We start from the raw sequence: 18,580 nt of genomic DNA on the forward strand, positions 1-18,580 counted from the left end.
CTTAACGTTTAGTGGAGAGAAATGCCAGGTGCTCCTTTACTTCAATAATAAAGAAACTTGCAATATGATGTTATAACTGAGTGCCTTGGTTCCCTCTATTACATAGCGAAACTAGATGCTGAACATGTGTTTGTTCATCTAAAACTGAAACACAGATGGAAGAAACGACAGTCGTCCACCTCTAATTGTATTTGGCATTCTTTAAGCTCGTCCTCAAAACTCTATTCCATAGTCCAGTTCAATTGCCGTTTCAGCAGCAGCTAGCAATAAAAAAAAAAGAACTTCAAGAGCAGCCGCTTCCTACGACGCTGGAACCACAATATACTCTATTCTACATACACTAAAAGAGCTCAGGCTACCTCAGAGATTATACCCAATAAAGATATTTCGTTCATCATTCATTTTAATGGGGGTTATCTGTTATATCTACAGTTATTGTGGCACTTTCTATCCTAATCAAGCTAATCAAGGATTCATTCATTCAGTCACTCTCATATTATTATAATTTAATTTATTTTCAAAAAGTACAAGACATTTACGGAACCAGCGCTTTTTCCAATCAATTTTGTACAACAATTAACAAATTTCAAATCATAATAGGATATATAGGATATAATAGTTCTTATAAAACATTCGACGTTTCGACCTGTTGCAGTCTATATCAAATTTCACTTGACATTTACTACTTGCAAAATAATATTGATTAATAGAACACCTATAACATAAATATCAATGCAACTACAAAAATTAAATTGAAAGCCTTCATTTATTTTTGAATAATAATTACTGAAATTTCTAATTAGAAGGAACAGTGCGATTTTTCTAATAATATAACCGAAATATATCCCCTTAGAACTAGATTTAGATGATAGATCAAAAAAAGTATCATTACAAAAAAGATGTGATGTTTAAAATAAAGTATATGCTGGAAAAAATTGTGAAATAGTTTCATGAAATACGGAAAATCTGTTTGTATCAATCATACGTATTCCTAGATTGTTTAACTTTGGTTGTGATCACAAGATCACAACAAGATCAAAGAATTTAATGAACGTATTTGTTTTTTTCTTAAGATTTTGTGGTCTATTCACGAAATCTAAGACTTTTCAATATCATAACAAGATATAAAAAGCCTTTTGACTATCACATAATTCAATTTCTTATGTTTGAAATGTTTCATATGAATTTCAAAATACGAAACTTCAATTTCAAAGTAATGGCGAATGGGCAAGTATAGTAGATCCATTGAAATAATAATTCTAATATTGTTATATTTATATTATGTTATATTTATAGCTTACTTTACATTGCTTTTTAACTATTCGGATTGCAATTTTTTCTACAGGGTACACTTAATACTGTATCTTATTTTAAGTTTTGGTAAGCACTCGACGTACGTTCCTATTTCTCCTTAATAATCACCTTTATTTCCTAGCTTGTTTCTGAATGCTGATTTCTGATTTTCCATGACATAAATACTTTTTTTTCCTATAATTTCGAATATTTGAACATTTGAACTATTGTTTGTAGAATTAAGCATTTATTGCAGCTCTAATTGCGAGAAATTTGTTCATAAGTAATTTTGTAGTAAAGGTGTACTCTCCATACTCCTATTTGACTTATGTAGATACCCTTATTTTTTAGAAACTTTCATTCAACATATATTCTGCTAGAAATTGTTATATGGTCATACGTTTGTGGTCCGATAATTTCCCGACCTAAGAAATATAAAAAATAATGTGTTCAATAATCATTCTCTATTCTCAATATAGTCTCTTTCCAAGTCTGTATACATAGTGTACCCTTCCTAATAATAGTTACCGTCTTTTTCCTCAAAATAGGCATTGATGTCCTCGTCTGATGAAAATCTTCCTTCTGTGAGTGAAACTTTGATACTAGGAAACAGGAATATGTTATTGGAGGCCATACGGTGAGTAGTTATGATTTCATTAATTTTAGCCATGACGACTTCCTGAGTGTGAGAAGATACGTGGTCTAGAAATGAACCCTTCTTTTCTTAAATGCGGTCTCTTCTTGGTAAGCAATGATGCCTAATACTAGCCTGTGATTATTTTACTTTTACCTATGTAAATACTATGTTAATAGTTAATCTACAATTACGAATCTATTAAAAAAATAGTGAATAATTTTGCTTGAACTGCGCCAATAAAAACAAGGAATGCGAAATGTTCTTTCACATGCGTTTTTAGTTAGGTTTGGTTAGGTCATCAATCACTGATACGGTCATGTTTCAATTCAGCTGTTCAAAATTTTACGTTTATAAATAATTTTATTTGTGAATGCGAACTGTTTTTCAAAAACATATAATTTTTCAACTCGTGTCAATTATATATCTCAATTTATATTGGGGTTTTATTATGTATTATCATTAAATCTGACATCCTTAGGGTGAGATCGGAAACCCTTGTATTGAAATATTAAGTTATTATATGTATACGCCAGCAAAACACAATATTATTCATGCACTCTCATCGGGAACCAATTAAAATGTGTTGATTTATTGATTCTCATGATCAATATTATTTTGTAACGACCTTCTGCCAAAAGAAATTTCTAAACACGTTTTCCGTTTATCATAAAAAAGATTTATGATGATACATCTCATAGAGGATGATCGTTAATAATTAAATATGCATTGTTCGTAAATTGAATAGATCATATCACTTACAATTGCTTACAATCTATTCAGTAACTTCTTAATATAGACCTTGCTTTGTTCCAAATTCTGATTGTGTAAATTTAAGACGAAAAATCGTACTACTCACAAAATTGACAAAGTGTATTTTCATGTCAATTGCTAACTATTATGCAATCATATTCACATTGTTTTTGAAGCATCTTAGTTGATTTCCATCTGCTAACAATTTATATTTCCCAACTGTGATATCAATGTATATGCCTTCCATTACCTACACAATGATAGTTAGCTTGTCAGTAACTTATGAATTTTGCAATTATTAAGACATATTCAGGAAAGGAAAGCTCACTGCTGATAAAATCAGGACTGGATTTTATTATATATTTTGCAGGTATCCACAAAATTATTATGGGATTGAATTTCAAATCAACTGATGCTTTACAAATCTAGATTACATCCTCTAGCTACATTTTCCCGGTGAAATATATTAGTTTGGAGACCTGATCTATCATGTACTCTTTTGTCATTGATTCCTCAAATCTAGTATCGAGAATCACACGTTTTTTTTCTATCCCAAAGCTTCCTAATTCCTTTCATAAGGAGTCCCTTATATACCTTATCAATTTTAGATTCCTATTGAGTGTGATAATAGATTCGTTCCAACCCATCAAAAAACTGTCTAGGTTACGCAATATTTCTGCGTAATAGAGATTACGTATTCCAACCGGGCAGTTACTGTTATACGAATGATTCTGTTTTGTGTTCCAACCGACTAACCGATTGTTTGTGAACCATTCCCGGGACGGTCTAGTCGATACTTGGTTAATAGCAAGTACTAACAATTAACATTTAAACGCTTCTAATAACAGGTCCAAGAACGGTCCAAACTAGCAGGTTGAAACAAACCTAATGAGACATGAAAAAATATTTTATTTGGAAAGGTGATTCATTTAATATCTATAAATTTCTTTAATTTCATATTTCTTAGACCTTTTGATATATTATTGCATCTAAATATTCTTGATTTTAGGTCTCTTCTAAATTATTTAGGTCTTTTTTAATCGAAACATCAATAATTTTCACTTTTTAAAAGAAATAACCAATTTTGAAACAGAAGAGACATAAAATCAAGAACGTATAGAAACATAAACATATCAAAAGATCTAAGAAATTAAAGAAATTTTTACCGGCTTAGTAAAATAATGCCTACCTACCGTAACGTTGAACTTATATATGGAAGTGAAGCCAAAGAGAATCTGAAAAATTTTGCAAAAATATCTTCCGCAAAATTGCAAAACTGAAAATTGATAAAATCCATATTTATTAAGGAGTCGAAGAATGTAGTTTATGGAACAGCTATTCGATTAGAGTAATTGTAAGAGATTGGAAAAATAAACGGAAATAACTGTCAGCGCCTTGGTATATATTGGCGCTGCTAAGAATTCATAAGAGGCGCATATTATGATAGATTTCTTCCAATGCCACTGAATGGAAAATTTGTTAATATACTTTTCCATTGCCATTAAGTGATAGCACAACTTTTAATGACCAATGCGGTTCATATGTATGAAATTTGATATGAAAATATATCCCCTTCTCTGAATTGTAACCCCCTCTTGAAAATTTTAAATAAGAAATGAGGTCATGTGGCACTTTTTGGAGAGTGATTTTAGTCCTCTGTTTGGCAATATAGATTTTTTTTAAAATTTAGTGCTATTTCAATCGACCAGAAAATATTGCTGATTTAAAAGTTGGGATAACGGAAAAAATTAACAAAATAACCCCTGAGGTCATACAAAATGTTGACGAGAATTCCAAAATCGCATCGACTATTGTCAAGAAGTGAATGGTGATCCTTTCGAACATTTAATTTAATTGTAAAGTACATAGGAAAATACATCTCAGTTATGATTATACCAAATTTAGAAAAAACTTCATATTACTGAGCAGAAAAAAAATCAACCTGTTCCAGGTTTTTTCACGTAGTACATAATAACGATAAAATTGAGTACAATCAGTTCTGCCAGTGCAGTGCAAGTCAGCTCAACGAATGTAATCAACAAATTTTTTCAATGTAATTTCTAACTATATTTTCTATATAGTTAGCAGCTTTGATGTGCAATACTCTTCTAACTATTCCATAAACTGGAAATAAATAAATTAATAGATTAGATTCAATATATATTTCTATTTTATCAACTATTCTACATTTATTGTATTTGTGCTCTCACTATTATTATACTCAAATAATATTTCTGAAAACGGTGGCATCGGAAGAATGAAAAATATCAAAAAGTACTAAATCGTTTTCCATTATTGTTAATAATACAAGGTCTGAATCACATCAAATAATCACAATTACAACAATCAACAAATGCTCCAATGCTCTCTGCACAGCTACCAAGAACAAATGTATAAACGTATAAGTGAGTATTTTATTGTTTATGAGAAGCAGAGATTATTGAAGGGCGCTGTCCGTTTCGCTTTAGTTGACGCAAAGTCATATTATATCCTCAATATGGAGATATATACAGAAACCTAATCTGACGAACCTTTGGTCGTAAGTAACAAGGCAACAGATATTATTCTAAGATTAATTCCCCTTCACTAAAACCCAAAAAAAAAACAAAAGAAAAATTGCATACGATTTAATGGCAGATCATGAGGAAGGCCTTGAATCTAAAAGCATAGATTTTCAAGAAGATGTGTCTTATCGCAGCCCTTCGAAATTCAGGCAAGAAAAAAATGAGCCAACTTTGTGTATATATAAAGAGCGTTCATTATTTGCGAAACGTTCTTGAATAAATTCTATGGATAGTTTGATAGCTTATTAATTATCGAATGTGATGGACCTGACTTAAATATTTGATTGTTATTTTTGTTCAAAAATCAGAAATATAGGCTTGTTTCATAGTTACTTTCTAACATAGTGCCTTAATACAGTGCCTTAATGAAGAAAAGAAAGTATTAATACCTAATGTTTCTTTTTACAAAAAATTGTGTTCTAAAAAGTAAATTTTTGCTTTGTAAAAATCAAAATCGACCTCACAGGTATTTGAAAAATTTCTACCATACAGTCATAGGGTTAAGCCTACCAAACTTACTCAAAATCGTCACGTTCCTATATCCGTCAAGCATATTCTCGCCAGACATATACTACGTACCAGCACTTTAATCTGATCCCAACCGTTCGGGAAAAGTCTTGGAATTTCTCGAATTCATCTATTGTGAAAACTATGTAATGGTCATTTATGTGATTTTTATGATGTTTTGTGGAGGAAAAAAATGAATTTATACAGAGTAATAATGAGAAAACGTACAAAACTAGAGATAATCAAGTTATTATTTATGATACAAGTGCGCAAAATTCCTAGTATCAAAAATATTTATGTACGACAAAATAGAATAATAATTTTCATCAATTATATATTACATATTGTCGGCAACCAACAAATAAAAAATTTTAGGGAAGAGCCAAAAAATGATATAAAAACTGATTCTGAAAAGGACATTATGTGAATCCATCAAGTGAACGGAGAGAGTAGAAAATAATTTGTTGAAAATAATTGAAAACATATATTTGTGACAAAATTCCACAACTTGAGTTAAATAAATACGTGAAATGACAAAAGTTCTGTAATTGTAATAATTTTGTACTTTTATTGAGAAGTGTCAAAGTCATCGTCTTTTTGCAAAATATTTTTCAAATTTTCATTGACTTGACTTCAAACATTGATATGAGTAAAATTCATTTTACACACTACACTACCTTCATAAAACGACAAACAGAGAACCATAAATTAAGTTTCTTAGATATTTACAGAAAATAAGTCTCTTTGTAACCGAGTTTTTTTGACATATTGTAAGAATAATTATACCAAACAGCCTGTTGTTATTAACTAGATTAAAAAGTTCTATCCATTATAGCACAATATTTGAATTTGCCCAACTCCAAGGACTACACAGGTACTCGCCGATTCAGGAATAGATATATTAACAGTTAAATGATACGCAAGGTGGAAATCTTCTAGCTTCGCAGAAGGCTACATCGAAGCTTTTCCCAATAATAAGAAAGAGACTTCCAAAAAAATTTCTAATGTCGAATTTATGATATGCAATTTTCCAATTTTCACTGTAAATATTAATTTGATTATTAAAATCAGTTGTTCTGATATATTATTAGATTATGGAACTTATTTGAGTTTTTAATGGTGGTCGTAGATAATAGTATATTACACACCGAGGTGGGAAGAATTTCATTACTGTCGAGAGTTTAGATATAATTAACAAAAAAGGGGAATCGTCGTTAGGTATGATCTCGAAACAGGAATGGAACTTGGTACCGAGGTTTGTATACTACTTCATTTATAACCATCATCTTTCGATCAAAATCAATTGATCTTTTTTTCGTTCTAAACATACCTAATATATTACATTTAACAAAAAATTACCAGGCGTTTTTCTCAAAATAATCAAGTGAAGCGAAGAAAAAATGGTGAAGAATACTAGTTCCGAAAGACTCTTACCATATTTTGTAAAACAAATTAGATAAAAGAAGCCGTCCACTTTGTGGGCAATGTACAGTATGATTCGAATGATGCTACAAATTGAAGAAAAAACTCATATTTTGATACATAGGAAACTGCTGGCCTTCCTAAAACGACTAAATGTGGGCTTCATTTCAATAAGTAGTTTGTTGTATTTTAGTTCATTGTTGTTTTTTATTGTCTGCCATTAAATAGGTAATATAATATTTATCAATGTGTTATATTTTTAAATATAAAAAATATTTATTTGGAATAATTGAGAAAAATTTTAACGAACACAATATTTTAGAGGGCGGGAAGTGCGAACGGGAAATGAAGGCGGTAAGTAAAGGTGTATAATATGACTCTTTCTAACCTTCAATGTCGTTAGTAATGACAGCATTGCCTATATTATGGTTGTGAATAAATGTATTTTGTCACTTGGTGATAACACATCTGTTGACTAATAATATATTATTCAATCGGAAGGCGCAATTTGGGACACTTAAAGCACGTGTGAGGTAGCGTGACACTAGAGACACGACTCTTAAATGCCACACGTGCTGTTTGGTGATCCGTATATTGAGACACGTTTTCAAACAGGAAACGGTGGTATTTGGATTTGTTTGGTAGTTCGCGACTAGCCGGCATCAAAAAATGTCTGACGTTTATGACAATCGAAGGAAACAATTGCTGTTATTGAAATTAAATTCTGAATCAGAATCGGATTCTTCAGTTTTATTTCCATATAGTTACCATTTATTGTGTCGTGAAGCTCTCTGTTATTCCTTACCACCTCTATTTACTTTTCTTCCGTCATTTTTTCGTAAAAAAATTAAGGAAAGACTTGCTATTCACACACACGTGTGGCAAAGCAAACTGTATATGAGCTACAGCAGGACACGTCCGGACACGTACAAAATTAAGTGCTGTGCTGCGTCACCTTACACGTGCAATACGTGTTCCAATTTGCGCCTTGCCTAATCCAACTATCAGTCATAATTATAAAATATTAAATATTACCGATAAATAATTAAATATGTTTCATTAATTATAAGTGTATATCCAATTCGTAAATTACTGTCATTTAATAGTGTTCCGTAAGCGTGAGAAAAATTATCCCACCAGATAAAGGTACCACCAGAATTGGTACGAGAACGTAACAAATTCTTCGTTCATATTCCTTTCATTTAATTCGAAAACTGCGCGTTCTGACACGCGGTACAATACCGGCAGTATTATTGGTGGCACGTGCTCGCTAATTTAGTGATTATACTTAGTGTTGTTGTTTTCATTTTTTGCGTCTACTTTCTCAGAAAGGTGAGTAGCTTTTAATATTATTTTTCTCAAAAAACATACTTGTGTGTTTGTTGTTCTTATTTTATCTCCGACAAAAAGTTTTTAACACATTTTTCTACGGATTATAGACATAAATTTTTTCAAATAATGGTATTCAGTACGCGCAAAATACGTGAAAAAAATGTTTTTTTTTCTCTATCTTTGTTTCATTTCATTTACAGAACATATCATGAAATATTGGATTTGGTAACTATTGATACAATTAAGAAGCCAGTGAATATTAATAATCTTATAAAATTGTTCAATTTGAAAATTGGGGTAATTCAAAAAAAAATTTTATACAAATCGTGTACTTTACTTAATATTGCATTTCTCCAGTTTTATGCCCATGAGAATTAAACAGCATGAAAGTTGAGACAATTATTTTTCTGAAATATAACCATAAAATTTCATTGTTTCTACAGTTTTGGAATGGGAACGTTGTTTTGTAAAAAAATTGAAATAAAAACAAAGGTACTATCATCGAAAACATATCTACTTTTTCATAATTATAGGAGGCGAATTATAAAACATCAAACTTTTAAAACAAAATTCTACAAATCAAAAGATATGGAATTAACAAAAAAAATTCTGATCCTAACAAAGGGGTTTTTCGATATTTGAGGGGTATAATCAGATATCAGTTTTGTGAGGAAAATTCGAAGCAGGGGAAAACTTAAACATAAACAATGAATTTTTCGAAATTCTGTCTCCTCAGTTTGAAAACTGATAAAACGTTGGGAATCTTTAGACGCGTCTGTACTACCCAACAACTAATTCCTGCTTACTTTGTTTCGCTCGGTACACAGTAAAACTAAAAAAAATAATATTGTCCAAATTTTATATAACCTCTTCTTCAATATATTCCGAGGAGGAGCAGTGATGTCGCGGTAACTACTAATTAATTTATAAGTGTATTTATTCAATATTTATTCATATCCATCAGTGTAATTCTGAATGCTGGTGTAATGGTAGTGTGAACAGTGAATTCCGCATAAAATACTAAATTCAAATTATGAACATTGGAACTAGTTGTTGTCTTTTGAGAAAGAATGCGTTAAGCCAATACATAAAAATGTGATTTTCTTGTTTTTTAATAACATCAGATGATTTCCAATCAATTTAGGTAATATATTATAAAATATTGAAGAAAATTTGGAAGGATATGGTACTGAAAATATGAAATCAATCCTGGTGATCGTTTTTTTTGGAATTGCAGTATGTCATTCTATATCTAAAAACAAACATTTCTACTTGTGATCAATTCTTTGTAAGAGTATGAGGCTGTTCAAGAAAACCAGTTTTTATTTAAAATATGTTTTTTAAGCATAAACTAGGTTTATTCAATCTATTATGTGATTGTTCAGCTCATACATTAAGGATATAAATATATTCATATAATTCAGTAAATAAATGAGACAGAATATCTCGAAAACTCTATTTGAAACCAAAATACACTCTAAAGAAAGTCAATCACCAAGTGAAAAAGTAGAAAAAATTCAGTTTAAACATCAGAAAAACGTGAATGGACTTTGGTGAGATTCCGACATGATGAATAAATATTACTTGAACGTAGGACAAGAAGGATGAGAACGAATTGTGAGAATTTACCTAGTCCTAACAAGATGACTTACACGTCAAAAATTGGGGATGTATTAAATACGTTTGAGTCCAGTCTATGCCCAGAAATCTGAGCGACCTTTGGTTTTTCAGGTACACATTGCACTGGTAAAGATTTGGAAGTAAGCACACCATTGTAACATTACGATGACTAAAATAATGTTTTCTGAGAGTTGTTTTGGTTGTCAGTTCTCTCTATCTCTCTCTTTAAAATAATAATTTTTTTCTTAATTATATAAATATCTTTATAAGGGAAAAATGGCAACATGGTTTTTATTTCTCATATACAATTTACCTGAAAATTTAGATTTGTCTGAGAAATAATTTTGCATATACAAACAATGAGTGGAAATAAAATACTAACTAAATAAAGCAGCAAAAATCGTGGGGAAAGTGATCATCATTGCAATTACAAGTAAATAATGAACAGATAAAAAGAAGTTTTCAAGTGATAAGCTTATAGTAATTAACAGAACTACAATAAAATATACTACGTCGGGACTAGTACCGGTTATGAGAGTAAAAAAAGATGCACAGTTAATTTTTTTTTTCTCGTTTTCTCTATTATAATTCCATATAAGACTTTTGTTCATTATTTTCTGATAATAAAGTGAAAAAAATGTTAACCTTTTTATCTTCAACATCATTTTATAGAGAGCGCCAAAATTTTATAAAATTGTAAGGAACAAGATGACAACGTAAGGTTGAAAATGGTAGAATAACACCTGAAATGCTGAAAGCTATGGGAGAGAGTTATATAGACTTATTAACAAAAATATGTAACATAGCTTGTAATAGAATACGGCAAAAATACCACAACATTTGCAAATAGCATTGTGATTACCCATTTATAAGTGAGAGGATAACAAGCAATGCAACTACTATAGAGGAAATTTGACGAAAAAATCGTAGATAACAAATTAAGATCAAACGTAGAAAATACTCTAAATGATGCACAAAGAAGATTCCACAAAAGTAGAAGTGTAAAGATCACGTATTTACCATAAAACGTATTTATCATCAAATTTATTGATATGGAGGAAGCTTTCGATAGAGACCGAGAGAAAAAACATGGGAAAGTTTAGGAAGAAGAAAAATAGATGCTGGAAGGAAATGCATTATGAGCTTTAATTAAAGGAATGTGAATCATGTTATTAGTGAAAACTTAATTTCAGAGGCTTTTATAACCACAGGAGTAAGACTAGGTGATAAAATTCAACAAGACGAGCAAATTTTTTGAAGAATTACGTGTTATCTAATTTATGGAAAACACGAGTTTTGACTGTAAAGCTTAAGTCGGATTAAATAATCTCCCCAATGAAGTACTAGTTAAATATTCTACGAACAGCTGCAATTTATATCAAGTGAAGATGAATGTTGTAGGAGAAGATAGAAACCGAGCCCAATATTATATGGGGTTAATGAAGGGAAAGAGATAGAAAGCGATACTACAATTTAAACAATTTAAACCACTTAGATGACAGGAAAACCTGATGAGAAGACATACAACCAAGAAAATATAACACAAAATGACGAAGAAACAGTATACTCTTTCCATAAAAAGAAACAATATATTGGAGACATCAGAAAATTAGTTGGACAATACAGGTGATAATGTACTGGTAAGAATTCTAAATGTACACCGTGCCGAAAAGTTATGTCTTATTTTATAAGTTTGTCTAAGTATACGATATTATAGAAAATCGCTAGTTATTGTGATTAAGTCTGTGTCTTTTTAAATTTAGGCTGCTTGGAGTTAATTGCCATAAGCAGATATTAACCATGTCGTTTTGACGATGCTGAAATGAGTCTCGGAGCCCCCAAATACATTTTAATAAGTTTCCAAGCAAATATCATTAAATTTTTCATTTTATAATTTTCATTGTGATTGTGAAATTACGATATGTTCTGAAATGAAAAAACTCTATTTGATATTTCTAATACATTCCATTGTGATAGGATACATAGCTATGTAATGTTTGAAAATAATGTGACGTATTCACTAGAGATATACAAAATTACCTTGAAATACCACAAACCTTCAATTTGTCCAAAATAGTTTGTTGATTTTCCTGTTTAAATTCTATTTTTGTGGCTGACATTTCGAAAATCGAATAGTCATCAATGAACTAAATCGGTTAGGTTATAGTGTAACAATTACAATCATTGAAATAGTTTACTGCTCTAATTATTTTTGCAATGCAGTGAGCAGAGTGCAGTTAACAATATACCATATTTAATTGAATTGAAGAAAAAAAGACGATTATTTCAATAAAAAAATTCACAGATTGAAATATATTATATGAATGAAAACGGGTGTACTTCCTCCTTTTTTAATTCGAAATTAGCACAAAAACTTTATATACGACGGTTGCTGGTAAGTTTCCGTTTGATGCAAATGTGAAAATTCAAAGTAGAAAATTGGAAAAAGTCGCTACTTCAAATGTCGTTTTTTGCAATTTTTCTCTCTGTCTAAGAGTTCAAAAAGACTAAAGTAATAATGGGAATCTCTCAACACATACGTAAATGTGTTATATTTATGAATGTTAAAATTTTCAAATTGAGGCCAATAACCCTCGTAATCGGAGGGAAAAATATCGTATGCGTTTCACATCTTCCGGTGATGCAGGTTTGACAATATTCCATGAAAACTTCATTCTGCTATGATTTTCTTTACGTTATACTTTTGTTTCAAAAATAAACTGAAAATATTGTTTGTCAAGTTGATATAGATCTAGTATTCATATTTTACTGTATTTCATAAGCACAAAAATTGGCCAAGACATTAGAAAGTTCATATCTTTTATCAGTATAATACTTTTACTAAAATTGGGTTGCATTATCTCTAATTCAATTAAGTCCATGAAGGCTTCCATTAACTGAAAACTCTTTCCCACAGCGCTGGTTTTGAAGCAAAAGTTTTCCACTCATTCAAATCCTCAGATTTTCCTCCGTGTATTGATGAGAGCTTCACTATAGAATAGTAAATAATTTCCAACTTCATTTCACCAAAATGGCAGTTCAGATCAGCGGCCCTTACTATATTAACACATTAAGTTTTTAAACCAGTGAGTTTTTACTGGGCTGTGAATAAATTTCTTATGGCGGAATAACACTGAAGCTATAAAAAACCCAAAATAGATAGTCGTTTATAATTATAACAATGGGATCTATATTCTCAAAACCTTAAATATTCAAGTAACAATATAGTTTTTAACACCAACAAGAAGAAGCAGGGTTTTAAATAAACAATCCATGTCAGTTGAATCAGTTATTTGAATTTTATGAAAACCGAAGGTCTTTGATGCCCGATTTGCTGGTTAAGTTGCGTATAAATAATCTGAATCCGTTTCGATGAAAGTTTCAAAAGTTTCAATTTTGTAAGCACTTAATTGTTCAAAGTCTCCATAGATTGTTGTGTGTGCGTTTGGTGTAGCTTTTATTGGAGATACTACTCGATGTTATATGTTACTTTCAAAGAATTTCCAAATTCAGTGCTAGTTTAGACACATCTTCAGCTATACAGCAATTGGATGAAAAAAACCCGAGCTCGCTATATGCTTCCTGTGAAGAGATATCACTACTCTAAAAATGAATATTCCTCTAATAATTGCATAAGATATTCTAGTTCAAATGTATTTGGTAATACATTAATAATTCTCCTAAAAATCGGTGTCAAATGTTTTCAGGTTATTGCAAAAATTAGTTATGAATCATTGCATGCATTATAAACGGTCTTTTATTGTTAATTTGATATGGAATAATATTTAAAAGGTTATTATATAGAATAATTCCAATAATACTGAACTCCGGAAATAAATTGAAGAAAAAAGTTGGTTGAAGTAATATTACATGTGAGGAATATGGCCTCATATTATATGACGGTTGTCTGAAAAGTTTCCAACCTCATCCTGAAGATATTGGCACTTATACACAATATTGTTGGGAAATATATGTGCACATGTTTTGAATTATTTCCATTAAAGTGTTCACCATTTTGAACGCTAATTTTTTGTTTGACAATCGTCGTTGTGAAAATTTTCCTGGAAATGGAAAAAAATTATTATCGAAATGTCATAAATCTTTGGTTTTGAACGTGAATAAAAAAGAAACGATGTACAGGGACAATTATCCATTATTTACGACCGTAAAATTTTTAATTGGAATGTGGCCATATCAACTTGACTGACGACGACAGTTTGAAACGGTGAAAAACTTCGCCAAATGGTACTGAGTGTATCGGCTCAGGTTGAAGAGATAGGAAAGGCTATCAGCATATGAAAAGAATGCCCGAGTGAGCTCTCCGTGCGTTTGCTCACTTTAGATCAGAAGAAGATTCATAAATTTATACCTGAATACACCACTACATTTCTGTGAAGAAAAAGCAGTCAAGACAGTGGATTGCGAACTTGCTCCGATAAAAGCAAAGACGGTTACATCGACCGGAAAAGTGAATTGAATTGATTGAATTGATTTAGATCTAGCAACCAGCGACTTTTTCCTGTTTCTCAAATTTTTACTCACGGGAAAGAGATTTCAATCAGATGACAGCAATATTGGGTATTTTGGCAATTTTATTGGAAATTTTTCTGATAATACTACATATGGAGCGGATAATCATTAGGTAGCGCATTTTGAAGAAGTTGAACGTAATAAATAATATGAATTTACCTTTAGAATCAATTTCATGAACTCTATTGTTGACCAAGTCTCAATAAGTGTCAATAAGAATCTGGTCACTGTATTGTTATGCATTTTTTTAAGACAGTATCATTTTAGCATTGCAAATGCAGCCATTCTTTTGAACTGCGTCGAAATAAGTATGATAAAAATATTTTGAGATGTATACATCTAGAACATTTCGAACAAATACATCTGTTATAATTATTTATGAAAACCATTAGCGTCACTGAGAAGTTCAACTACATGCAATTATAGTTGAAAGTTCACGTTCATTAGCAAGACTTTTTATGAAAATTTTCTCTCTTGAATTTAAACATCTAACAATTGTCAGCGATATTTCAGATTACTTTGGAAAAACCCTGTAAATCTTATTTGATTCTGTGAATGCTATAAACCGCTCGTCGTGAACATGGGCAAACAAATTGGAATTTAACAGTGAACAAACAAATCTAGAAGCCATACCACAAAAGAGAAAACTTGAACAATCAAGCAAAAATTGAATTTGAATTAAATTTAATATATATTTCGGTAGAAATCTTGGAAACATTATCAAAATCACTAAAGTGGAAAATGTAATAATAATAAGTAATAAGATAAAATGCAGATTATAGAAAAAAAGAAGAAAGACTACTAAATTATAATAGGATATAGTAGAAATGTGAACAAAGGTCGAATGTACTAGAGAAGATTCTTCTTCTGCTGGCCATTAATTCTTCTGTGGTTCTTATCCAATATTTGATATGGTGGAGCCACGACATCCTCTTTCTGCCCAATCCCTTCACTCTATCTTTCTTTCTACCAAGTGGTTTTTGGATTTCATGAATGAGCTCCTTCCTTTTTCTCTCCGACACTTGATCTCTACGTCCGATGACTAGTCTTCACAAAAGCAAAACCACAGTTAGTTAAACTTTGTTACCCGTTCAATCTCTTCGCTATTGTAAGATAGTCTTACATTCTAGAATTCATCTAATTTACGGGTGATTACTAGGCATTTTGTCTTTTCTATATTGATGTTGATTCCCATAAGACGACTGTATATTCCAACTATGCCCATTCATCTTGTCTAGTTGTTTTCTGCTATCAGGACATCATCGGTATATCGTATATTGTTGATCCATGTGCTATCTATATTGATACCTAATCTTTGACCCTCGAGAGCTTCTTGAAAGATGTTTTCCGCATAAAGTTAAATAGGAGTGGGGAGATGACACACCCCTTCTAATACCTATAAGGATTTTCGGGGACTTTGGAAGTTTGTTGTCAACTCTAAATGCAGCCTATTGGTTCCAATACATCTTTTCAATACAGCGTATATCTTTCTGGTCTAAATCAAGTCACTTCAGTATTTGAACGAATTTATGGTGTTGCACTCAGTCAAAATCTTTTTCGTAACATATAAAATACATAACTCTGATCGAAGCAGCACTAAACCAGTACTCGAATTGCAACTAGTGCCTCTCTTGTACCTAATCCGCTTCTAAATCCCTCAAATTCTATGGAAATTCTATAATGAATGAATTTCAGAAATATTCACGTTCAAATAATATAGGAATTTCCAGCAATGCCGTTTATGATAGAGATACAGTAAATCACACTAGATTATAAACAAAAGCTTGAAATAAATATAAGTGAAGCTAAATAGAATATTATTATTAATTATAATTAACATGTAAAAAAGATTGATAATATAATTTGTCTTGTCTCGGATAGTTCTAGATAAAGAACAATATGTCTCATGTATTGAGTTAGTGAGTTTTGTTGAGATAAATTAGTATTTTGAATCTATGAAAGTATTAATAATATTTTATGTGAAATATTCAACCCTTGAATTTATTTTAAAAAGTAAGTTATTTCTATTGATTTGAACATAGTTATGTATTCGTAAGTTCGTAAGTGGTAACTTTGAGTCCATTCATCCCCTTTTGACTGATCCGAAAATTAATTCGATCGTTTCATGATTTAATCCTTATCTAAACAGTTTCTTTGTTTTTCTTTCTCAAAAGATGATATTATGACGAGAAAATATTATATTTGTGCTGTATATTCGCTTTCCGTTGGTAAAACTGCGAAGTCTACGTTTCACCAGAACACCACCCATGAAAGTTCAAACAAACATTGTCTGCGCGTGTCTGGGACAAGATAAGAATCCTGGTGAAATTTCTGCCTCGTGGTGACTCAGTAAATTCAACGACTTATTGTTAGACTTTCAAAAACCTCCTAAATGCATCATTCTAATTCACGACAATGCTTATCCATTTGCTGCCAATCGAATCCAAGATCTTTTCTGATAATTTGATTTCAACTCTCGATAATCCTTTTTGTACCAATATGATGGCGATGTATAGTTGGTGAAACTTTTGGTCAAGGTGTGCCACACAATGATGAGGATGTGTTGGGGTGGTTGTCAAGGCAAACGAAAGTGCCTTAATATCTTGAGATGTAGATTGAATTACATAATTTGATCTAAAAATGAAATTATTCAAAAATATCTGCCCCTTTTCTTCTTATTTCAATGCTTAACACAATGAAGCTTTTACGAATATATTAATTGAACTAGCACCTAGCTATGCAAATATTTTTACATTGTTACATCGAAATATTTTAACAAAATTTAACTTGATGAAGTCCGCAGTGACTACGACTGTAAAGTTCCCCATGAAACAATAAAAATGTTGTAGTAAATACAACAAAAATCGAGAATTAAATTCTCTATATACAAGTTTGATATTTAAAAGACAAAAACAATAGCAAATTTGAAAAATGGCCAAGAAATAAATCATTGGGATTGAATTTGGAAAGTTAATAGTTCCATTACATTCAAATCATCATTATCTAAGCGGGTAGTGTAATTTGCGAAAAATAAACTTCATACTTTTTATTCTATCATGAATTCTTTTATTACGTATACGTTAACTATTTTATCTATAATTCAATCAATTATAATTGCAAAATTTCATCACTTATTCATAGACCACAAATATGATGAAATATTGAATGTAGACCATCAACAAATACTAATACCATAAACATGCACGGCTTAATTTTTTACCAAAAAGTCTAGCTGATTGATCATAAAGACATGATTTGGAAATGTTTTTTGTTCGCATTGAAAGCATGATTGAATATTTAATAGGTCACTTTTACGATCAATTGTTACTTCATCTTCAATTTCTTAATCGATATATAATAGATTAGATGTGAAAATGTCAAGTTTGAGACCTTGAGAAATTCAATCAATTTTAAAGTTCAGTAGCGTGGCGTGGGGAAACATATTTTAATAATGGTAGCAGTTTAAGTTTAGATTATAGACCGTCGAATTGGATGTTTATATTTTTATGTGAAATAGTCCATGAGGTACGAAAATAATGTACGAAATTTTATATTGCGGAGATAAATAGCTTTTGAGAAATTATTGAGAAATCATGTGTGTTTTTCAGCTTTATGTGAAGCGTAACGTAACTTTATTGTAACTCCATTTTCTATTGTGTCATATATAGCGTGTCAAATGCTACCATTAATAATTTTGGGGTCGAATTATATCTTAATTAATGGCGTTTTCTCAAGAATACCATTATGGTTACGATTCCATGCTACAATTCAGTTTGATATTTTCATTTTTATTTAACTAATTGACGTTTTTTTAATATACTGTTTAGCCCGAAATTTTGACGAACAGTTGGAAACACTTTGGCGCAGCATTTTCAGTCATCGTTTGTTCACCGTACTGTTGAGGAAGTTAAGTTGGGTTAGGTTA

The 18,580-nt window shown here is 30.8% G+C and overlaps 1 protein-coding gene across 1 annotated transcript in view; it reads left to right on the forward strand.

Annotated features, from left to right (window-relative positions):
• The first annotated feature begins 8,362 nt into the window (after positions 1–8,362).
• Positions 8,363–18,580, forward strand: part of LOC130447344 (glucose dehydrogenase [FAD, quinone]) — a 96,135-nt gene continuing 85,917 nt past the window's right edge. The window contains exon 1 of the mRNA XM_056784113.1: positions 8,363–8,505. The gene's annotated coding sequence lies outside the window, so the exon portion shown is untranslated. The remainder of the gene's footprint in view (positions 8,506–18,580) is intronic.

Source organism: Diorhabda sublineata, chromosome 8 (assembly GCF_026230105.1).
Source record: "Diorhabda sublineata isolate icDioSubl1.1 chromosome 8, icDioSubl1.1, whole genome shotgun sequence".
NCBI classification, from domain to species: Eukaryota; Metazoa; Arthropoda; class Insecta; order Coleoptera; family Chrysomelidae; genus Diorhabda; species Diorhabda sublineata.